At 36.0% G+C, this 25463-nt stretch overlaps 1 long non-coding RNA gene across 3 annotated transcripts in view; it reads left to right on the top strand.

The window, feature by feature from the left end:
• Window positions 1-25463, top strand: part of LOC115900286 — a 46625-nt gene that overhangs the window by 9859 nt on the left and 11303 nt on the right. The window contains exons 3-4 of one of the 3 annotated variants that reach the window (XR_004059944.1): window positions 3841-4008; window positions 17216-17520. This is a non-coding gene — a long non-coding RNA (uncharacterized LOC115900286). Of the gene's footprint in view, window positions 1-3840; window positions 4009-13975; window positions 14092-17215; window positions 17521-25463 lie in introns of those variants that run through there. The other 2 variants (XR_004059945.1, XR_004059943.1) reach the window with 2 other exon arrangements.

Below are 25463 nucleotides of genomic sequence, written 5' to 3'. Positions count from 1 at the left end.
TGGAGGACCCTGATTAATTATAGTCTGTAATGTTGGAGCAAGTAAAGACTAATGAGTGTTGACCTAAGGTTTTCAGTCGTCAATGGGAAAGGGCTTAAAGGAAAATTACATGAAAAGGCTGGGCTTTGGGTATTATTCTCTGACAAGAACATCTTTAGGGTTGTACTACACAGAAGCACAAGATATCTATCTTACTGTGAGAACAGAGACAAATTATTTGTGTCAATTCAGAGACAATAATGCTATTTGGCAATACCTGTATGAAGGTATAAATAGTAAGATGTAGGTCCTATATTGATTAGTTTCTTTTAAAGTGATACAACAGCCTATATGGAAGCCTCCAGTTTGTTTCTTCTGAGACCTGAAATTAAATGTCCTCCATCCAAAATAAAATTTGAGAAACAAAAGCATCCTGAAATCCTCTCCCTCCCATCCCACACTCTGCATTCTGTGATAAACAATTGGAAAGTTTGGATAATTCTAAGGAATTGTGTTAGAGCTCATTGTTTAATCTTTTGTAACATCTTCAAACAGGTTAATCTTATTTATCAGAGGGGAGAAAGTGACTTTCTTTAATCATCTTTGGATGGTGCTAATTATAATTATGTTCGTGGAAGAGGGCTTCATTTTTAGTCTTGCTGAATTTCTAGGACTTAAATATTTTGGGGGCACTATAAATACTGTCCCAAAGGATAATATACCATCTGTATGTAGCTAAACAAGTTGTGGTTCTTGATTAGTTTTTATTGTGCAAGAAACTATGAACCCATCAAATGGCCTCACTCTCTGAGAAAAAAAAAAAAAAGAAAGAAACTTTTAGGAAAGAGAAAATATAATACAATTTGGCCAAAACTAATTTCCTGAATACTAAATAAGCTCAGATTCTTGAAAAAATAATCCCAGAACAGTAGATCTCAGGAGTCAATATGAAGGTGCCACTGGTATTCTTGAGACCAGGAGTGGTGAAGGTAATTATAAGGAGTGGTGAAGATAATACTACAATTAATACTGCTACAACCTTTATCTCCTACCATTTGCTGAAAGTAACATTTTATTCCTCACTCTTCACATATAAACCTGTTAAGTTGGCATTTTTAAGATATCATTTTGTAGATGATAACATGAACAATCAGAAAAATAAGACAACCCACTCAAATTTTTTTAGGGGTAGGATTAAGACCCAAATATCTGTCTCTTCAAAGCCTATGCAGGTTTGTTTTTTTTTGTTTGTTTTTTTGTTTTTACATTTCAATAGGCACATACTTTCTTACTCTAAAATTAATTTTGTATCCTGCATTTTCACTTAAAAATAATAGAATTTCCGCCATGTGATTAACACTCCTCATAAACATAATTTTCATTGCATCCTAACATTCCATTCTAGGATTATTCTTCATAGTAATAAAATTTCAAGTTGTTTTTATTTCTATGTGTATCTTTGTACTACTTAAAACTGAATCATTACAAAACATAATGTGTAAAGGCTAGGCTGGTTAGACTGAGATCTAGATGAAAAGCCTCCCAGAAATGGGGAGGGAAGACTGATGCTTTAGTCTGTATTCACTACTGCAGGTCATTTGCCTGGATGCCACTTGCTAAGCAAATGTGGAAAAAGGTCAGCTTGTGTTTAATTTTTTAAAAATTAAGACTTTTAATATAACATTCCAAATGTACTGTCTCCTCTCTGAATTGCTAAGGTCTTTCATCTTATCCAGCTTCTGACTTTTTGATAGTGCTCTGATTGTACTCCTCTTGATAAAGTATTCTTAATGTCTCTTCCACTTTGAATTTTGCATTCTTAGAAAGTCATTTGGAACTTCTTTTTTTTTTTTTTTTTTTTTTTTTTGAGACGGAGTCTCGCTCTGTCGCCCAGGCTGGAGTGCGGTGGCCGGATCTCGGCTCACTGCAAGCTCCGCCTCCCGCATTTACGCCATTCTCCTGCCTCAGCCTCCCGAGTAGCTGGGACTACAGGCACCGGCCACCTCGCCCGGCTAGTTTTTTTGTATTTTTTAGTAGAGACGGGGTTTCACCGTATTAGCCAGGATGGTCTCGATCTCCTGACCTCGTGATCCGCCCGTCTCGGCCTCCCAAAGTGCTGGGATTACAGGCTTGAGCCACCGCGCCCAGCCGGAACTTCTTATGCCAGCAAATAAACACCACGATGTTTTAAGTTCTGCTAAAACTTTTTTGTTCACCACTGAATTCCAATTACAAATTTGAGTGTCTTTCCGACATGACTACCTGTATTGAATCCATACCTAAAACATGTTGCACTTCAAATATCTTGTTCAATAGTTTTGTCTGCCTTATTACCTCAATCTAAGCTGCTTGAAGAAGAAATCTTCACGGCCGGGCGCTGTGGCTCATGCCTATAATCCCAGCACTTTGGGAGGCCGAGGCAGGCGGATCACGAGGTCAGGAGATCGAGACTATCCTGGCTAACACGGTGAAACCCCTGTCTCTATTAAAAAATACAAAAAATTAGCCGGGCGTGGTGGCGGGCGCGTCCCAGCTACTCGGGAGACTGAGGCAAGAGAATAGAGTGAACCCGGAAGGAGGAGCTTGCAGTGAATCCACATCGCCCCACTGCACTCCAGTCTGGGCGAGAGAGCCAGACTCTGTCTCAAAAATAAAAAAATAAAATAAAAAATAAAAAATTTAAAAAGAGAAAAGAGAAAAAAAGAAATATTATCTTAAAAAGCATGAAATGTGTGTATAAAGAACTATCACATTTCTACCAGTTGTTTCAAACAGCTACGTAGGAATTCAATTTTTAATTTTATTATTATTATTATTTTTTTTTTTTTTTGAGGTAGAGTCTCACTCTGTCGCCCAGGCAGGAGTGCAGTGGCGCGATCTGGGTTCACTGAAAGCTCCACCTCCCAGGTTCATGCCATTCTCCTGCCTCAGCTTCCCGAGTAGCTGGAACTACAGGAGCCCACCACCACACCTGGCCAGTTTTTTGTATTTTTAGTAGAGAGTTTTTGTATTTTTAGTAGAGAGATTTTTTGTATTTTTAGTAGGGTTTCACCATGTTAGCCAGGATGGTCTCAATCTCTTAACCTCGTGATCCACCCACCTCGGCCTCCCAAAGTGCTGGGATTACAGGTGTGAGCCACCACACCCGGCCCAATTCTTATCTTTTTCAATCCAAAAATATTACTTGAGCAATATTATCTCCCACCATTTACTGGAAGTAACATTATATTCACCAGTCTTCACACATAAAGCTGTTAGGTTGGTATTTTTTAAAAACTATTTTACAGATGACTGACATCTTAGTAGATACTGGGCATACAGTAAAGAACAAATTTAAAATGATCCCTGCCTATGGGGAGCATAAAGTCTAACAGAAGAGGCACATATAAAGTAGGTAGGCTTTTTTTTCTTTAATTGTGTATAATACAGTACATCCCTGATGTTCTCTTACAAATATAAACCGTAGTAACAGTATTTGTTTTGGAGTTTAAAATTTTTGTTCATATTTATTCTTAAACTAAATTACAAACTTTAAAGTGTGTATCCATTGGTTTTCCAGCAATCTATGTGATTAAGAAAAAGTCTAAAGCAAAATGAACTTGTATGATTTTGTTGGTTGGTTGGTTGGTAGGTCACTTATTCATTAAATAATGATAGGATACTTAAAAAAAAAATTCTTAGTGAATTTTTTTTTTTTCTGCCATGGAACTACTTTATTCTCAGGTCTTCCAGAAAATTATTGGATTCCTAACAAGAAAATACATTTGTGGTGTGCCAGAGCACTGTATGGCTTTGCTAAACCACACAAACTATGAAAGAGCTTGTCAGATGTGCCAGTAAATCTTCCTTTTCTTGCCATAGGTCCAAAGATCTTATAAAGGAAGCTATCCTTGCTAATGACTTTATGAAGAACTTAGAGCTGTCACAGATCCAGGAGATTGCGCATTGTATGTACCCGGTGGGAGTATGGCAAAGACAGTTGCATCATCAAAGAAGGAGATGTGGGGTCACTGGTGTATGTCATGGAAGGTACGATTTGTAACTCCAATCGTCTGACATTCAAATATTCTCTTTTCATCTTATCAGCCTGCACACAGATGGCAGTGCATTACATGGAAAATTCCATTTTTCCTTCTTTTATTGAGAAATTAGTTTGAAAAGAATTGAAACACTACTTAGATACAGTTGTTAACTAAGTGAAGTGTTTGTGTTTAGAATATTAATATGAGAATCCAGCATTTTTTCAGACATGGATAAAGTTAAAAATGTGAAAAAAGAAATGCCGTTTATTACACTGAATAAGACTGCATGTAGTCAGGTCATTGAGCAAACCTACAAAGCTTCAGCAGAAGCTCAAGATCACTGGAAGTATTTTTGGTCTGATAATTTATATGCCTTCAACTCCACCCTTAACTTTTAATATGTGACTAGTTTTCCTGCTATGAAGCTTCAGTAAAAAGAAAATGTTTTCATGTGCATGACAGAGGCAGATAATAAAGGTTGAACGGCATATTACCTGCCTAAATAGGAATGATAGCTTGTTTCATACATCTTGTAAATACTAATATAGAAAGTGCTTTGAAACAAACTTAAGCACACACTGTGTAAATATGTTTTATGCCCAGGTAAATTTTCATAATACTTATTTCTGACTGGAAATTTATAATGACATGCTTTTCTTTTGTAGTAAGAAAGTAGCTTGAGATAATGACTGAATTAGTTGGGAAGAAAGTGAGTTCAGAAATACCTGTAATGTAAGATGGTGACACATGAAAATCAGTTTCTTAGGTGGTGATTAAGGTTTTATCCAAAAGATTTGTGTGATAGTGTCCTATAATTATTAAACTTGTAGGTTGTTCAGGGAAGGTGTGTATTTGGGCAAGTCACTTCATTTCTTTCTTTCACCTAAACAATTTGTTAAAAAAGAAGATACTCTTTCTTTCTGCCAATGGTTTTCAACTGGTGATGATTCTGTCTCCCAGGGGACAGTTTGGTGATATCTGGAGACATTTTTGGTTGTCACAAACTGAGTGATGTTGGGGAGACTGCTACTTCTAGTGGGTAAAGGCCACGCACACTACTCAAAAGGGTAGTTGCCCAGAATAAAGTTTTATCTGGCCCAAAATGTCCTTAGAGCCAACATTTAAAAAATCCTGCATTCTGCCTTCTTTACAGGATTGGTATAAAATAAGATAATTTGTATGAATGTTTAATGTAAAGTATAGAACACCACAACATAATAATAAGTATTATTATTCTATTAAAAAGTTGACAGTGTATAAGAAATATTCTTTCTTTATTCAGTGTTCACCTTTTATTTATTCTTTGTCACCTTCTTGGATATATGTTAGGCATATATGTTAGGCATTCAGTTTTTAAGTAGTAATTTCCATCATTTATTTCCCTAATAGTTTTCACCTTCTGTGTCAACAATATAAAGTTCTTTCTGACCAAAAAATATAAATATTCATCTAGACTTTCTTCTGGTGACAAAACACAGTAAACAAAAATACACATAATGTGCACTTGGCAGAGAACTGCAAAGAAAGATGAAATTATAGGACAAGGCTGTGTGTGAACAGTGAGAAGAAAGGACGAGAAATGTAAAAACTATAGAGAGAGGTCAAGTATAGAATATAAAAATAGAGGCAATAGCTTAAGAACTACTAGCAGTTAGAAACCATGTTTTGTTTTGTTTTTGTTTTTGTTTTTTTTGAGACGGAGTCTTGCTCTGTCACACAGGCTGGAGTGCAGTGGCGCGATCTCGGCTCACTGCAAGCTCTGTATCCTGGGTTCATGCCATTCTCCTGCCTCAGCCCCCCGAGTAGCTGGGACTACAGATGCCCGCCACCATGCCTGGCTAATTTTTTGTGTTTTTAGTAGAGACAGGGTTTCACCATTTAGCCAAGATGGTCTTGACCTCCTGACCTTGTGATCTGCCCGCCTTGGCCTCCGAAAGTGCTGGGATTACAGGCATGAGCCACTGCGCTTGGCCTAGAAATCATGTTTCAAGCATTTCAGAGATTACATCAATAGCTTCATATGATATTATTTTTCAGATATTGGTCAGCACTTTTTAGTAAAACAGCTATTGTATAAAGTATACTTTTACTTCATCTGTTTTCAAATGCTAATTATTGCTATTTCATTCAAAAAACCACAATTTTGAACACCTGTGGGTTCAATGTTCCTTCATCTTGAATATGTCTTACAAAAATAGATTCCCAAACAACTATGTAAATTATTTCTAAAATTTATTCTTGTTGTCCTTTCTTACTAAGCCTAACTGAAAGTTTCCAGCTATATTGGAAGAAAGTTGGATAGTTAATTAATATTTGTTAATGTTTAGAAAATGCCCAACACATAGAACATGATTTTTCTAAATATTGTACATATAAAGTTTATTTAAACCTCAAACAATCCTGTGATGTAAAGTTGATATTTATTATTCCATTTAGTAGATGAGGAGACTGAGGCTTAATGTGGTTAAGTAATTTGCCCAGGTCTCCCAACTAGTTTACAATAGAGTCAGGATTTATACCCAGGTTATTTGGGTTCAGAGCTCAAACTGTTAACTATGGGGCTATGTATTAGTCAGGGCTCTCCAGAAAAGCAGGACAAATAGGATGTGTGTGTCTATATACAGTGAGAAGGGGATTTATTTGAAGGAATTGGTTTATGTAATTGTGGAGGCTGGCAAGTCCAAAAGCTACAGGGTAAGGCCCATCAGTCAGAGATGCTGCAATTTAAGTCTGAAGGCCGTCTGCTGGCAGAATTTCCTCTTCCTAGGGGAAAGGTTCGACTTGTTCTATTCAACTGATTGGATGACACCCGCCCACATTATTGGAGGGTAATCAGCTTTACTCAATGTCTATTCATTTAAATGTTTATCTCATCTAAAAAAAATACCATCACCAAAATGTCTGCAGTAGAATAATGTTTGAGCAACTTTCTGGTATTGTGACCTATCCAAGTTGACATGTAAAATTAAACATCAGAATCAATCGACCCCTTGTCAACTTGGCACCCATACATATCTCCTTAAACCATATTTAATCTTCAAATGAAGACAAGAACAAGGTCATACTTCCACCTAACATGATTGAACAACCCTGTGTATGGCTGCAAATTTATTAACCCTTTCCCCAAAAGGAGACACAAAGTTCTTGGGTGATGTTTACTTATCTCATTGCTATGCCATAGCTTAAATACTATGATGTGAACTTAACAATACTTAAATACTATGATGTAAAGTCAATACATCTTATGCTACATGATAAGGAGATAAGAGAGGAAAGCAAACGAAGATATTTGATACAAGCACACACATACATAAATGTTAACAAAGAAGAAATACTCACAATAGATGATATTCGTTCCCCAGGTAAATATACTAATATTTTCCCCATTGCTTCATGATAATTTTAATAAATTTTATCTTCCTTTTATTGCTAGATTGTATAAACAGCACGTCATCTTAATAATCCTTTTAAAAATTGGGTTCTAAATAGTATATCAATATTCAGAGTCACAACTTTTGCAATGATGTTGATTACCTTCAGGGTCATAGCGTTTGCAATGTTGTTGATTGCCTTCAGTTAAACTCAATAAAATGACTACAATTTTATAACCTGATGCCAATCTTTCCCTACATGGTAATTCTAGCCAGCTCAATGTAATTTTAGTAGATCTTGTGCTAATAGCCTTATGTCAAAATAATTTAAAATTTTAAAAATGATTATTTAAATTTTAAAAAGTTGTAATTGAAGAAATGTTTCATTGTATAATTAAAAGAGAATACTCATATGGTAAGACTTCATTAATTAGGATGACTGGGGAAAAGTCATCTGGGTGTAGTATACATACATTATCATGTATTTTCAAGCAAAATGAGTTGTGTTGATTTCATATACTTAAAAGTGCTACCTAGTAGAAGTTTCAATTTCAAGTTTTGATCAACGTTCTTTGGTATTAACTTCTTAAGGCAGTAGGATAAGGAGATTATATTGCTTAAGGCTCTTTTCATATTTTAATTTAGTTAAAATATTTAAGTGAGTCTTACAGAACATTTGGATACAGTTTACTTTCTTAATCAATAGACATTGGCCTTAATTATGAGGTAGCATGTGTTAATACCCTTATATATTCTTGTTCTCCTTTTTTTTTTTTTTTTTTTTTTTTGAGATGGACTCTTGCTCTCTCTCCCAGGCTGGAGTGCAGTGGCGCTATCTCGGCTCACTGCAAGCTCCACCTCCCGGGTTCATGCCATTCTCCTGCCTCAGCCTCCCAAGTAGCTGGGACTACAGGTGTGTGCCACCATGCCCAGCTAAATTTTTGTATTTTTAGTAGAGACAGGATTTCACCATGTTAGAAAGGTTGGTCTCGATCTCCTGACCTCATGATCTGCCTGCCTCGGCCTCCCAAAGTGCTGGGATTACAGGCGTGAGCCACTGCGCCTGGCTGTTCTCCATTTTTATTATAAAGATAAACCTCAGTTTACCTTCATCCAGAATAAAACAAACTCTGATTTAGTGATTTAGAATTGGTGATGTTTTATTTTGTGTGAATTTTACCTAATAGTCTAGTATTGGAAATATCTAATTTATACCTATGGTAATAGGTTGATTTGCTTAGAGACATTGGTTTTTTTTCATATTTAGAAGTCCTTCATGATGGAAGCAGATAAATTTCATTTTAATTTTTTAAATGGCAAGTGTGTGTTTAGTGTTCTCTAACTATTGGTTATTTTAAGTTAAACTTGAAATGCCATTTTGGGGGAATGGGACCCCCAAATCTGACCATAAACTGGCCCCAAAACTGGCCATAAACAAAATCTCTGCAGCACTGTGACATGTTCTTGATGGCCACAACGCTCACACTGGAAGGTTGTTGGTTTACCGGAATGAGGGCAAGGAACACCTGGCCCACCCAGGGCAGAAAACTGCTTAAAGGCGTTCCTAAGTCATAACCAATAGCATGAGCAATCTATCCCTTAAGGACATGTTCATGCTGCAGATAACTAACTGTAGCCCATCCTTTGTTTCAGCCCATCCCTTTGTTTCCCATAAGGAATACTTTCAGTAAATCTATAATCTATAGAAACAATGCTTATCACTGGCTTGCTGTCAATAAATATGTGGGTAAATCTCTGTTCGGGGCTCTCTCAGTTCTGAAGGCTGTCTACCCCCTGATTTTCCCACTCCACACTCTATATTTCTGTGTGTGTGCCTTTAATTCCTCCAGCGCCACTGGGTTAGGGTCTCCATGACCGAGCTGGTCTCGGCTGGCCATCAATTTATTTTTTTCAAAAAATCAATCTGACATTAATAAGGCAAATCATGGGTCACGTTGAAAAGGCACACCCTTTTCCCCTCTTATTCTTACTTCAATCAGTTATTTATTTTATTTCTATGCTTATTCATTTTGCTAAGATATCAATCTGTTCATTCTTCATTTTGAGAGAATGCCAGGTTGGAAACTTTAAAAATGTATTTTTTTTTTTTTTTTGGTAAAAATTAGAAACAAAAATAGCATACCTGAAAAAGTAAAAATTGAGAAGAAAATGTGGATTAGTAGTTTTTTGGCAATGGTGTAATAGCACATTGATTTCCTGGTAATGAGGTAAGTAAATTTACTTCAACCATCATGACATAACTGTGAAAAGAGTTTGAATGCTGAACATTTCACACAATTCTACAATTGTTGTGTGTTCATTTTAAAAACACATAAATATGTTTCTTCAGGGACTTTAATATGATTTTCAGTGATTTCTCTGTGGGGCTGGATAGACTAATGCTTTTAATATCCATCCCTCTAATGAGAAAGCCTTGAATGTTTAGTAATTGTTTTGGCATACTCTTCAAGGGCTGGTCAGATAAGAGCTAATTCCTAGCACAGGAAGCTTACTGGTGTGGCTACCGTGGAAACAGCCTACCCCACCCACACCACAGAGAACATCAGAATTGGTCTCTGAAGTTCTTACTGGAATTCTCCCATGTCTCCACATTTGAGAAACACAGGCTGTAATTGCATCTAGTTCATCTGAATTTAACTACTCAAATTTTAGAAAGTTACAGTCTGAATCTGATCTTTGTATTTAGGCCCTTCTATAGACTCCTTTCTGATAAAATGAAAATATTTTTGTACTAAGGCTCCAAAAGTAGTACACAGAGATTTAGAATTATGGTTGATGATTTAAAATGGTATTAAAATCAATCTAAGAATTCACACTTTTTGTGTATTTAAAATACCAAGGAATTCTTATCGAGTATATAGTTACATTAATGATTTGTATAGTATCATTTTTTGCCTAATTGATCCAACTTGACTGAAGGGAATTTTTTTCTCTGTATCACAAAACACCCCATAAGTTATTCATAAGAATATATATGCTTTTATTTTATTTTAAATGTTATTTCATTATGTTTTGAGAGAGGGTCTCACTCTGTCTCCCAGGCTGGAATTCAGTGGCTGAATCATAGCTCACTGCAACCTTGAACTCCTGGATTCAAGCAATCCTCCTGCCTTCGCCTCTAGAGCAGTTAAAACTACAGGTTCATGACACCATACCCAGCTAATTTTTTGGACTTTTTGTAGAAATAGGCTCTCACTATGTTACACAGGCTCTTCTCAAACTTCTGGCCTGAGGCGATTCTCCCACCTCAGCCTCTCAAAGTTTAGGGATTACAGAAATGATCTACCAAGTGGACCCTGTTTGATGGGGCAAATGCTTTTATGTAATTTAATTAATTAATTATTTATAAATAAAAAATAAATACTAGAATTAGTATTAGAACAATCTAGTATAAATAAATAAAAAGCAAATGCTTTTATTATATTTATTTATTTATTTATTTATTTATTTATTTATTTATTTATTTTTAAAACGGAGTCTCACTCTGTCATGAGGCTGGAGGGCAGTGGTACTGATCTTGGCTCACTGTGACCTCCGCCTCCCGGGTTCAAGTAATTTTCCTGCCTCAGCCTCGACTAGTAGCTGGGACTACAGGCACGTGCCACCACGCCCAGCTAATTTTTGTATTTTTAGTAGAGACGGGGATTTCATCACGCAGGCCAGGATGGCCTCAATCTCTTGACATTGTGATCCGCTCGCCTCGGCCTCCCAAAGTGCTGGGATTACAGGCATGAGCCACCATGCCTGGCCTGCAAATGCTTTTACAACCAAATAGTAATCTCAGCTACTGAGGAGGCTGAGGCAGGAGAATTTCTTGAACTTGGGAAGTGGAGGTTGTGGTGAGTCAAGATCACACTGTTGCACTCCAGCCTGGGGAAGCAAGAGTGAAACTCGGTCTCAAACAAAAGCAAAAACAAAACGCAAACAGAGTATTTACTTTCTATTTGCTGTTCACTGTCTTTGTAGCTGAACAAGAACAGTTAATTTACTCTGTATACTTTTCCATATAAAAGCTAATTAAGTTACTTTGATCATTTATTAATAGTAAAGCCTTATTAGAAAAAGCATCTGGTGAAGGTGGTCAAACTCTTATGAAGATAGTTTTCAATTTCACAAATATGTAATGGTATATTTACTTAGGAAATCCAAAGTTTTCCACAAAATCATAAATGAAGTCAATGAGTATAAAATTTTCCTTGAAAAATTGATCAGGCTTCTTTAAAAGATCCTTTATTCCCCTCTGGAAACAAGAAGGGTGTGAGCATTTGTTTCCTATAGAGTTTAATTAATAGCCTATTGTAATAACTTCTGCTGAAAGCCATTCGCTCATACTCATCAAATAAGTTTTTTTTTTTCATTTTTATGGCTAGAAGAACATAATTCAATGTTAGACTTTATATATGGGTCATGTGGATTATATTTAGAGTATTATTTTTTTATTACATTTCTATTACATTGCATTTCATCTTGTTTTAGAATATTTAATACCTTCAGCAACATTCCTAATATAGATTTGTGTGATCCTTGATGGTTCACTCAATGACAGTACATGCCCTCAATTTAAAGCCACTTAAAAAAAAAAAAAAAAAAAAAAGATTTGTAATAACTTGCTCCAGTATTACCAGTGCAAAGATTTTTATTGACTCAACCTTTTGGAAATATGCATATGCAAATGTTTATACTTTGTACCTATATGTGTATATGAATTTACATGACATTGCTTTTTCCCTGAGTTTATATCATATTTCAGAAAATGGTGGGGTTGGTGGTATAGCATGTAAAGGATGTTATCAATGATTAAATTCAAATTTACAAGAAAAACAAGATTAATAGCAGTAACTGTAGGTATTGACGATAAAGCTCCCAAGTGAATTAAAAATGATTCTTTAAAGAAGCCACAATGGTTTTTCAGCATCATTTTGCATATTATCCTTTTCAAAGAAAATTAAGATGACTTGTATGGAAACTCTTGAAATTTCTTTTCATTTAATTCTATTAATTTAAATCATTTATTATATCAATTCTAGTATCCAAAGGCACATGAAATAGGAAAAATATTTTGGAAATTTTTCTTTGTGCTGAGTAACGAGTTACATCTGTACAAAGCAGGCATTCCTCTTCTTTTAGATAGTGTGTTTCTACAAGCGGAAAGGGTGCTAGAGATAAAGCAGGGTGTGACTTTGACAAGTGTGTTCCATGAACATTTGAAACTTCGTATATTCCTCAAAGAGAGATAATAGCAAAAAAAGTACACAATGAACTTCCTTTTACAATATATAGTCTTTATTCTCCTTTATCAGAATTCATTTGATTATTTATTAGTTCTTGCATTCAAGAAGTACCTACTCAGTGATGACTATGTCTCAGTGGACACTGAGGATATTATAGTGAACAATACATGTATAGTGCTTCTTCTAGAGCTCACATTCTGGTGATAGTGGCAAGGGAAAAAATAAAACCATATATGGAAATAAGCATAATACTTTCAGATGGTAATAAGTGCTATGAAAAAAATGAAATAAAATAGGGTGATAAAAGGGAATCACGGAGGCAATGACTGTGTGGATCAGGGTAGAATTCCCTGGGAAGGTAGCATTTGAGTTCAAACCTGAATGACAAGAAGGAACCAACAAAAGTGTGGATAGAGGATTCCAGACGAAGTTAAACAGCAATAGAAAGGCAGTAAGGTGAGGAAAAGCTTGACATGCTAAAAGAGATGGAAAACATGAGATCAGACTGGAATGGTTGGCAGAGGCAAGGTCATACACAGGACCCTGTAAGTAGATTGCTTTTCTAAGAGATTTAGTGAGCATTAGAGGAGTTTCGGTTGAGATGAGACATAATCTGATTTATGTTTTATGAGTAGAAAAATGGATTCCACTAATAATCTTGGAAGAAAAAATGGATTGTAGAGTGGTGGGAGAAAAAGGAATACTACTTGGGAAGCCATAGCAGTAATCCAAGCAAAATATAATGGTGACTTGGACCAAGATGACAGAGTAGGCGATGAAGGAAGTGTGGTATAATCTGGCAGTTCGTGGATTAGATGTGGGTGTGAGAGAAAGGGAAATTAGGAATGACCTGTATGTTGTTTATGTAAATAATTAAGTAAATGGTGGTACCATTTTTCTCAGATGAGAAAAAGTGAGCTATTTCATCTTTAAGAGTGCAAGTCAAGATTTCTGTCCTAACAGTAGATATACATTCAGATATGCATTCCTGAAAGCTCAATTGAGAGGTGAGAGTGAGAAGGTAGTGTTCTGCTGACTAAACCAGGCATAGGGGGAAGATTGATGAAAGTTGTTCTCTTCTAATTAAAGTACTTGTTTTACATGCATCAGATTAAATGGTAAATTTGGATATTTAACAGATTTCATGGATATAGATATTCATAACTATTTTTAAATTCTTTACGAGAAATCTTTTTAGTAAACTGAAAATTCCTTCTTATTTTATGCAGACTAATATTCTTAAAGCAGCAGTTCTAAAAGTGTGGTCGGGGACACTTTTAGGGGATCCTTGAAGTCAGAATTATTTTCATAATAACACTAACTTTTCTGTCTTTCTGTCTCATTCTCTCAGGAGTATGCAGTGAAGTTTTTTTAGAGGCCACACGGTGTGTGGTATAGCAGCAGACTGAATGCAGAAACAGAGAATACAGCTGTCCTTCTATTAAGCTAGACATCAGTTAGATTTCCCCAAAGTGTCAAACAATGGCATGCTTTGTATTAACTTTTTTGTTTTAAAAGTGTATTTAATATTTAATTAAAATGTATTATTTAACATGCAATAGATTTATTATTGTTATTTTAAGTGAATTAACTATTTGAAACATTTCTCTGTTTTAATATCAAATAGAGTAAGCATCCATAGAAGTAACACACATAATCAAAAGCTTCTTAAGGTTTTCATTAATATTTAATAGCATAAAGAAGTCTGGAGACTAAGTTTGAGAACCACTGCCTTAAGCCATATGACTCAAGGGCTAATATGACCAGGTGGTTGGTTGTTTCAGAAAGTAAAATGTGATTAGTTTAAGGTTCGACATGTCAGATATTGTTGCTCCTCCTCCACGTCACACATATATAGGACCATGTTACAAAAGAAATGTCTCTTAAATAGTGGTGATAAATTAGAAGCAGAAAAATTTCTGTAAAGGCTGACATTTAAATCTAATGCAAATACAGATCAACAATAGGCAAGTAAATTTCACTGTAGTGCTTATTATTCTGTTAATTACATTCCTTGTCACAGTATGAAAGGTATCCTTGATATATTTTGTGATTTCTGTTTGTACACTTTCTGATGTTCAAGATTTGGGAATTGCATTGGGTTCCCCAATGCTTATTCTGAGTTGGTGTCACAGAACACTGATTTTTTTTTTTTTTTTTTTTTTTGTAGTTAGATTTGTAATTCTAAAGGAATAAAGGAAAACAGATACTACTTAAATCAAACCAGCATTTTGGAGAGAGGAAATGGTTTCATACTGTGCTTATTTCTCACTTAAAATAATCTTAGAAGATACCACATTTTATCTTTTGAAGTCTCAGTACAATAACTTCTCTCATACCACAATGCTTTCAAATTAAAAGGGAATACATTATTGTATACGTGGTCCCACTCTAGTATCCTTAGTGTATTTGTAAACCTAAATTGTGAGCTGCCAATTGGATGTCTCTTTTACCGTTCTTTTGCTAAGTAAATGTTTGAAATGTCTACATATTTTTCTTGTGATGCATTTTGCAAACAGCTTTATCATTTGCTATTACCTTTGCTTGTTTTTGATATTTCACCACCATTAGCATCTTCTTGGGATAAGTTAATTTTTTTAAATGCTGTTTTTACTTCTTTTTCTTGGAAAACACCTTTCTTCTTTCTTCTCTTAAAAAGACAGCTCTTATAGGGTAAGTAACATTGGAAGACAAAAGGCTTACTCCAACACATATGACATTATATTGTTATGAGTAATTAGTTTTAGGGTTTGTTTTTTATGCAAATTATATAGTTCAGTATTTTCTGTAACAGTACCTGCTGTTTCCTGTTCTTACGAAGTATAGACTTTTCCAGACATAACTAGATTCCTGAACTAGCTTTATGCCTCTTGTCTCTCTGTGTTTTACGTTATAAACTTTAGCCATGTAGTCCAATTGTCTTGCAGAGAAATGACCACAAACCTAAACATCGTGAGTCTTGGGAGTTTATTCCAGATCTATGCATTAGGTGGCTCTGTGACCAGATTGAACTGTTTGAGATAATACTCTCTGTATACATTACCTACTTCATTCCCCAACTTTGTGGATGACACCTATTTTTCTCCCTAACATTTTCCTACACTAGAAATCCAGGAGTTATTTCAAAAATCTGTTGCACAAATCCTATTCAGTCTATTAACCTATCAAAATCATGTGTCCCTGTGTGCTACTGCTTTAATTGAGGAATTCATAACTTCTTGCCTGAATTTTCCCAACAATTCTTATAGGTCTTCCTGTCTCTAGGTTTACTTGACTTTCTACATTCTCTACATGACCATGAGCAAGATCTTTTAAAAGGAGAAATGTGTTCATGTCCAACCCCCTACTCAATGTTTTTCAATATCTTCCCATGGTATAACTTCAGATGCCTTAGGATGGAAGACTACAGTGAAATGAAGAGAGCTAGATTTTGGAACTTGGCAGACATGAACTTGAATTCTGATTCTGCCATATAACCAGCTAAGTAATCTTTAGGAAATTCTCTAAACTTTTTAGTCGTTTCTTCCTCATTCGTCACTTAATATATGTCAAGCATTAAGTCCTGTGTCTGGCACGTGGGAGTGGACTGTTACCCATTGATCTGCTCTCCTTCCCTACTAGATTCTGCACTCACCACTTCATAGCTCTCGTTCAACCTCCTCAAATGCTCTCTTGTCCGTTTGACTTGTACATTTTCCTCTGCCTGGCATATATGTACTGAAGCACTACTGCTCTTCAGAGTTGATGTAGAAGTTGGATCTTCTAAGAAGCCTGCTCTGACACCGTCTCACTGGGCTGGACTCTTGTCTGTGAAATTCCTAACATCCTCTGTGTTCCTCTCTATAAGCACATTGGTCAGATTGGGTTTTGTTCATTTCATTTCTCTAATTTAATCATTCATGAAATGCTTATTTTGCATAAAAATCATTCCAGACAGAATACGAAGTTTTATTAACATGGTGCTTATATCCTAATGGGGAAAATACAAAATTTAAAAAATAAACAAATATTTATAGTGTGTTTATATAAGGAATAAACTCCCAGGATTTATGGCTTTTAGGCTTGTGGTCATTTCTCTGCAAGACAATTGAGACCAAATAGCTAAAGTTTATAACATTCAATTGATAGCTCACAATTTATTTTTAAAAATTTGTGGGTATACATGCACACACACATGCACACACACACACACACAAAACCTGGAGATAATAATGGATATGAAAACCAAAGCATGGCAAGGGGATAGAGTGACATGTGAGATGGGGAAGAGATTGCTGTGTTATGTAAGGTGCTCAGGGAAGGCCTCTGTAAGTTGAACTTTGAGCAGAGATATCAATGAGATGGCAATAGGCAGCACTAATATCTGGGGAAAAGAGCATTTTATGCAGAGGGAATAAATATGCAAAGCTCTGAGTCAGGATTATGGTTGGCATGTTCAATAAGCAGTATGGAAGCCAGTGTGGCATAGGTGGGGTGAGTCATTGCAGGGGTCGGGGTAGGAGAGTTAAGTAACAAAACCAATTATATAACTGAGCTCTGATGGTATGGTAGCCCATTCTAAGAACTTTCATTATTATTTTTTTAAATCAAGATGGGAATCCACAGGAAGATTTGAGCAGAAGAGCAGCATACTCTAAGTTGCGGCAAATAAAGGACTCTCTTCCAGCTATGGAGAATAAACTCTCTGGTAACAAGCACACATGTTAGCTAGAAAGCTATTAAATAGTCAAAGAGGCAGATAATGACTTGGACTAAGGTAATTGTCCAAAAAATTGGAGGTGGTAAGAAATGGTCAAATTTAGGAACTATTTTGAAAGCTCAGCCAATAGTATTTGCTAATGGATTGAACTGGAAATGGTATGTGAGACACAGTGAGGAGTGAAAGATGACTCTAAGTTTTTGGCCTAAAGAATTTGAATAATGGAGTTGCCTTTTACAGAAATTGAGGACTAATTGACAAGCAAAACTGTCAGGGAATATCTAGGGTACAATAATAACTGTGTGCTTATTTATTGTATCAGGGATTGGCTAAATTGTGATAACAAAGAGCTCTTAAAATGTGATGACTCAAATAAGATTTAGGTTTCTTTATTGTGCAATATCCTAGAAGTGAATGGAGGAGGCTGGTGGAGCAGCTCTACCCCTTGTAGTCATTCAGGTTTATTTCATCTTGTTTGCTCCGGCGTCACCCAACTGTTGTCCTTTTATACATGGTTGAAGCTGGGTCATTACCTTGTTGACATTCTATCCTATGGGAGGAGAAGGAAGAGAAATGACAGGGCAGGTAGCTCCGTGCTTTAAGTTACACACTTCACCTGCCTTCATACTCCTGTCTAGTATTTAGTTACAGAAAGGCAAGAAAAAGTAATCTCGACAAAGGAAGCCATCTGTCCAGTTAAAAATTTGTGGGCATTTCTTTTTTTTTTTTTTTTTTTTTTGAGACGGAGTCTTGCTTTGTGGCCCAGACTGGAGTGCGGTGGCCAAATCTCAGCTCACTGCAAGCTCCGCCTCCCGGGTTTACGCCATTCTCCTGCCTCAGCCTCCCGAGTAGCTGGGACTACAGGCGCCCACCACCTCGCCAAGCTAGTTTTTTTTTTTTTTTTTTTTTTTTTTTTTTTTTTTTTTGTATTTTTAGTAGAGACGGGGTTTCACTGTGTTAGCCAGGATGGTCTGGATCTCCTGACCTCGTGATCCGTCCGTCTCGGCCTCCCAAAGTGCTGGGATTACAGGCTTGAGCCACCGTGCCCGGCCGGGCATTTCTTTATTGAAATGAAGGAGAGAATGGATTCTAGGGGACATTTTTGCTGTATTTGTTTCACTTTCATAAGCAACTTAAGGTCAGGAGCTACTATGTTCTCTCTAAGCCCACTGTTCCAGCACATAGCACATGTTCACTAGATGTTGGTTTCCTTAATACTAAATTAATTTTATGGACAGGAATTGGTTTATGCTTGATAGTGTGTTTCCTCCTGGGTACTTCTTAATTAATTGTATAACTCATTTTTTATATTTTAGACTATATTTTAATGTATCTTCATTACTAATGAAGAAAAAGTGTACTATTTCAATTACCTTTAAATCAGTCTTACATTTATTTATTATTCAGGATGATCAAGCTACGGTGAGCAATGATTTATGTTTTCCAAAGAGTATTTACCTCACACATTTACTTCCAAATAACAATTCCAGAAATCATACTCAGTGATGAAATAATGAGTCACTTTCATATAATAAAATTGCATCATGTATTCCAAATTGCCTAACTCTCCAAATCTCACCTAACACTCTAAGCTGAATGCTGCTGCTGTCTTCTTAGTACTATTTAGCTTAAAGTTAGAGAAAATGTATTTAGGCTTAAAATTTTTAAACAAAAGGGGCATAAACTATATAACATTTAATAATTGTGTCTTAGAATAAAGACTATTCTGAAGATAAAATTTAATAAACCAAATTGTTAAGACAATAAAGTATTTTATAATAAGACAACTGAGTGTTGACACACAGAACATACTGTGATTCCTTTGGAAAGCTTGGGTTTGGGCTCTTAATATAAAAGAAAAATATCTACTTTTTAATAATATTCCATTTTGAAAATTGGCCCTGTCCTTTTTCCAAGATCAATTGATCTATCTATTATCTATCTATCTATCTATCTATCTATCTATCTATCTATCTACATGTGTATATTTTGCTAGGTAATCATCTGTGTGGAAAACTGCACATTATTTTCCAAACACCTTCAATGGGAATGCTTGAATTTATTTGCACATCTTCAAGCCTAGGTCTATGAATCAAATATATATTCTTAATTTACTAGTAAATTTTTGTTCAAAAATAAATGAAGACATGGACATTAAAGAACATTTTTAGTCTAATGTACTCTAAGTTCCATACGGGTAGAAACATTGGAGTTCCCCAATGCCTAGCCATGAACTGGCATATGGAAGATGTTTTATTCACTTAACAAATAATTAGTATTTGAATCTTGCTTGAAGGCCAATACTTCTTGGTACTAAAGCTTCACAGTTCATTTGCAGTTTATTTTAGGGAATACACCTGCATGTGTGCAAAAACATATCACATGCACAAAATTTTATTCAATTCTTTTCACATCTAGAATTATAGATAATTATAATAAGCAATACAGTTTTGAAAACATTTAAGCAGGATGTTATTTTGCATCTGGCTTATTTTGAATATTATCTACCTGTTTTCCTTCTATATGAAATTTTTATTCATTTAATTTTTAAAACGCTCACATTTAGTCTCTTAAGGTTTCTGAAACTTCATTTAAAGTTTAATAAGCCACAGCTTTAAAAAATTATTTGGTTGACCTAATATATCACTTGGACTGTGCAAACCTTCAAATAAGAAAGTTTGTTAGAGTTGGCCGGGTGCGATGGCTCACTCCTGTAACCCCAGCACTTTGCGAGGCAGAGGCGGGTGGAACACGAGGTAAGGAGATCGAGACTATCCTGGCTAACACGGTGAAACCCCATCTCTACTAAAACTACAAAAGCAAAATTAGCCGGGCATGGTGGTGGACACCTGTAGTCCCAGCTGCAGGGGAGGCTGAGGCAGGAGAATGGCGTGAACCTGGGAGGCAGAGCTTGCAGTGAGGCGAGATCGCGCCACTGCACTCCAACCTGGGTGAGAGTCAGACTCCGTCTCAAAAAAAAAAAAAAAAAAAAAAAAGCGGATTGTCAGAGTTGTGTATTGTGTGTGTGTGTGGTGTGTGTAAATTGTCAACTTCTTGAAGATAGCGAGAAGGAGATTCACAAAACTATATGTAAAACTGTCAGCAATGTGGAAGCGTATGCCATTATGCTCAAGAGATAATTTATTGAGCTAAACTTCACCCTAAGGAAATAAAAGTAAATTAGAAAAAAAAAATTGAGTAGAAATGTTTAGTTTTCCATATCTTATTTTTAATGGCTTGCCTGTAACTAAAATGAAACTTAATAAAATTTTATCATGCATGACAAGTGTATTCCTTCAATTCCTCATATCAAATGTGTTTCTTTCTAAAAATACCCAGCCATATCACAAAATTACTAGATTTAAAAGGAGATTAAAAAAATCAAATTTTTCTTGAGGTTTATATGTAAAGTCAGGCCTTATGTGCTAAAAAAACTGAGTGAACTGGATTTCGCAAACCCTTTTACTATTGAGAGTATTTTTCCTTATGCTTAATCTAATACAACCCAAAACTCTATTTTTAAATTGAATTACTTTTATTGTTAAAATATAGAGAACTGGTTATCAACTTCTGTTCAATTATCCTTTTTCCCAAGAATGAGGTAGGAAAAAGTATCCCTCAAGTATATTTTTGACATAGGGAGGCAATTAATCTTAGTAGTCAAAAATAGATTTTAAATGTTTTCACCACAAAAATGTAGGCATATGAGGTAATGGATATGTTAATTAAGTTGATTTAGTCATTTCAAAATGTACACATATATTAAAAAATTATATCGGGCACTATAAGAATATATATTTTTTCAATGAAGAAAAGAATAATCCTTGGTTATTTAACCTTTATGAACTTGTGTTTGATTCCCTGTAAAATAATTAATTAATAATGCCTTCCTCCAAGGGTGCTTGTGATCATGAATGTGAAATATTTAGAACTCATTTGTAACATTGTAACCGTTTTCAAAATATATACTAAATTCCTTTTAGCACAGTAAATTCAAATATTTAACTTTCTTCTCATCTCCGTACAATGTGCATGTAATCAAAATTTTCATTCTATCAGTCTCAAGGAGTGAGAACTTAAAATTGAAAATGGTGAATGTTTGACAATCTGTTTTGCAGAAAAAGAAAGAAAAGAAAAGAAAGAAAGAAAAAAGAAAAAAAGTTTCGATTTTTAGTCGTCGAAAGTTTTAACCAGGGCGAATATTTCCATCATGGTCAATTTCAAACTACCAACATGATGCCTGAAAATGTAGAGTTGCTAATGTGTTTGAGTGAGTTGTGGTGCACCCCTGGGTATGGTCATAAAGAACTGCTTAATCATATTGATATTGATAATGGCATAATTGGTATGTGAATTTGCAGATTACACTTTATTTGTGACCCATTAGCTGTATTTTCCATCAAACAGTATATTGATTATACATATATATACACACACATGTGTATATATGCGTGTGTGTATATATATATATATATATATATATATATTTGTGACAGAATCTCAGTCTGTCACCCAGGCTGGAGTACAGTGGCACCATCTTGGCTCACTGCAAGCCGGCTCACCTCCTGGGTTCATGCTGTTCTCCTGCCTCAGCCTCCCCAGTAGCTGAGAATACAGGTGCCCACCACCACGCCCGGCTAATTTTTTGTATTTTCTAGTATAAACAGTGTTTCACCGTGTCACCTAGGATGATCTTGATCTCCTGACCTCGTGATCCGCACACCTTGGCTTCCCAAAGTGCTGGGATTACAGTTGTGAGCCACTGTGCCTGGCCAGATTATATATATTTTTTCTTTTTTTTTTTTTATTATACTTTAAGTTCTAGGGTACATGTGCACAATGTGCAGGTTTGTTACATATGTATACATGTGCCATGTTGGTGTGCTGCACCCATTAACTCGTCATTTACATTAGGTATATCTGGTAATGCTATCCCTCCCCCCTCCCCCCTCCACACAATAGGACTCTATTGTGTGATGTTCCCCTTCTGGTGTTCAAGTGATCTCATTGTTCAATTCTCACCTATGAGTGAGAACATGCGGTATTTGGTTTTCTGTTCTCGTGATAGTTTGCTGAGAATGATGGTTTCCAGCTGCATCCATGTCCCTACAAAGGACATGAACTCATCCTTTTTTATGGCTGCATAGTAGTCCATGGTGTATATGTGCCACATTTTCTTAATCCGGTCTGTCACTGATGGACATTTGGGTTGGTTCCAAATCTTTGCTATTGTGAATAGTGCTGCAATAAACATATGTGTGCATGTGTCTTTATAGCAGCATGACTTATAACCCTTTGGGCATATCGCCAGTAATGGGATGGCTGGGTCAAATGGTATTTCTAGTTCTAGATCCTTGAGGAATCGCCACACTGTTTTCCACAATGGTTGAACTAGTTTACAGTCCCACCAACAGTGTAAAACTGTTCCTATTTCTCCACATCTTCTCCAGCATCTGTTTCCTGATTTTTTAATGATTGCCATTCTAACTGGTGTCAGATGGTATCTCCTTGTGGTTTTGATTTGCATTTCTCTGATGGCGAACAATGATGAGCATTTCTTCATGTGTCTGCTGGCTGTATGAATGTCTTCTTTTGAGAAGTGTCTGCTCATAGCCTTTGTCCATTTTTGATGGGGTTGTTTTTTTCTTGTAAATTTGATAGGTTCTGGATATTAGCCCTTTGTCAGATGAGTAGATTGCAAAACTTTTCTCCCATTCTGTAGGTTGCCTGTTCACTCTGATGGTAGTTTCTTTTGCTATGCAGAAGCTCTTTAGTTTGATTAGATCCCATTTGTCAATTTTGGCTTTTGTTGCCATTGCTTTTGGTGTTTTAGACATGAAGTCCTTGCCCATGCCTATGTCCTGAATGGTATTACCTAGGTTTTCTTCTAGGGTTTTTATGGTTTTAGGTCTAACATTTAAGTCTCTAATCCATCTTGAATTAATTTTCGTATAAGGAGTAAGGAAAGGATCCAGTTTCAGCTTTCTACTTATGGCTATCCAATTTTCCCAGCACCATTTATTAAATAGGGAATCCTTTCCCCATTTCTTGTTTTTCTCAGGTTTGTCAAAGATCAGATAGCTGTAGATTCGTGGTATGATTTCTGAGGAGTCTGTTCTGTTCCATTGGTCTATATCTCTGTTTTGGTCCCAGTACCATGCTGTTTTGGTTACTGTAGCCTTGTAGTATAGTTTGAAGTCATGTAGCATGATGCCTCCAGCTTTGTTGTTTTGTCTTAGGATTGTCTTAGCAATGTGGGCTCTTTTTTGGTTCCATATGAACTTTAAAGCAGTTTTTCCCAATTCTGTGAAGAAAGTCATTGGTAGCTTAATGGGGATGGACATTGAATCTATAAATTACCTTGGGCAGTATGGCCATTTTCACAATATTGATTCTTCCTATCCATGAGCATGGAATGTTCTTCCATTTGTTTGTGTCCTCTTTTATTTCACTGAGCAGTGGATTGTAGTTCTCCTTGAAGAGGTCCTTTTCATCCCTTGTAAGTTGGATTCCTAGGTATTTTATTCTCTTTGAAGCTGTTGTGAATGGGAGTTCATTCATGATTTGGCTCTCTGTTTGTCTGTTATTGGTGTATAAGAATGCTTGTGATTTTTCCACATTGATTTTGTATACTGAGACTTTGCTGAAGTTGCTTATCAGCTTAAGGAAATTTTGGGCTGAGATGATGGCGTTTCCTAAATATACAATCATATCATCTGCAAACAGGGACAATTTGACTTCTTTTCGTAAGTGAATACTCTTGATTTCTTTCTCTTGCCTGATTGCCCTAGCCAGAACTTCCAACACTATGTTGAATAGGAGTGGTGAGAGAGGGCATCCCTGTCTTGTGCCAGTTTTCAAGGGGAAATGCTTCCAGTTTTTGCCCATTCATTATGATATTGGCTATGGGTTTGTCATAAATAGGTCTTATTATTTTGAAATACGTTCCATCAATACCGAATTTATTGAGAGTTTTTAGCATGAAGGGCTGCTGAATTTTGTCAAAGGCCTTTTCTGCATCTATGGAGATAATCATGTGGCTTTTGTTTTTGATTCTGTTTATATGCTGGATTACATTTATTGATTTGCATATGTTGAACCAGCCTTGCATCCCAGGGATGAAGCCCACTTGATCATAGTGGATAAGCTTTTTGATGTGCTGCTGGATTCGGTTTGCCAGTATTTTATTGAGGATTTTTGCATCGATGTTCATCAGGGATATTAGTCTAAAATTCTCTTTTTTTGTTGTATCTCTGTCAGGCTTTGGTATCAGGATGATGTTGGCCTCATAAAATGAGTTAGGGAGGATTCCCCCTTTTTCTATTCATTGAAATAGTTTCAGAAGGAATGGTACCAACTCCTCCTTGTAACTCTGGTAGAATTTGGCTGTGAATACATCTGGTCCTGGACTTTTTTTGGTTTGTAGGCTATTGATTATTGCCACAATTTCAGAGCCTGCTATTGGTCTATTCAGGGATTCAACTTCTTCCTGGTTTAGTCTTGGGAGAGTGTAAGTGTCCAGGAAATTATCCATTTCCTCTAGGTTTTCTAGTTTATTTGCATAGAGGTGTTTATAGTATTATCTGATAGTAGTTTGGATTTCTGTGGGGTCGGAGGTGATATCCCCTTTATCATTTTTTATTTCAGTCTATTTGACTCTTCTCTCGTTTCTTTGTTGGTCTTGCTAGCAGGTCTATCAATTTTGTTGATCTTTTCAAAAAACCAGCTCCTAGATTCATTGATTTGTTGGAGGGTTTTTTGTGTTTCTATCTCCTTCAGTTCTGCTCTGACCTTAGTTATTTGCCTTCTACTAGCTTTTGAATGAGTTTGCTCTTGCTTCTCTAGTTCTTTTAATTGTGATGTTAGGGAGTCAACTTTAGATCTTTCCTGTTTTCTCTTGTGGGCATTTAGTGGTATAAATTTCCCTCTACATACTGCTTTAAATGTGTCGCAGAGATTCTGGTATGCTGTATCTTTGTTCTCATTGGTTTCAAAGAACATCTTTACTTCTGCCTTCATTTCATTATGTACCCAGTAGTCATTCAGGAGCAGATTGTTCAGTTTCCATGTAGGTGAGTGGTTTTCAGTGTGTTTCTTAGTCGTGAGTTCTAGTTTGATTGCACTGTGGTCTGAGAGACAG

The sequence above is a fragment of the Rhinopithecus roxellana genome, chromosome 11 (genome assembly GCF_007565055.1).
Source record: "Rhinopithecus roxellana isolate Shanxi Qingling chromosome 11, ASM756505v1, whole genome shotgun sequence".
Classification (NCBI taxonomy): domain Eukaryota; kingdom Metazoa; phylum Chordata; class Mammalia; order Primates; family Cercopithecidae; genus Rhinopithecus; species Rhinopithecus roxellana.
The sequence above is the reverse complement of the archived record's forward strand: the minus strand, read 5'-3'. Positions and strand labels throughout refer to the sequence as shown.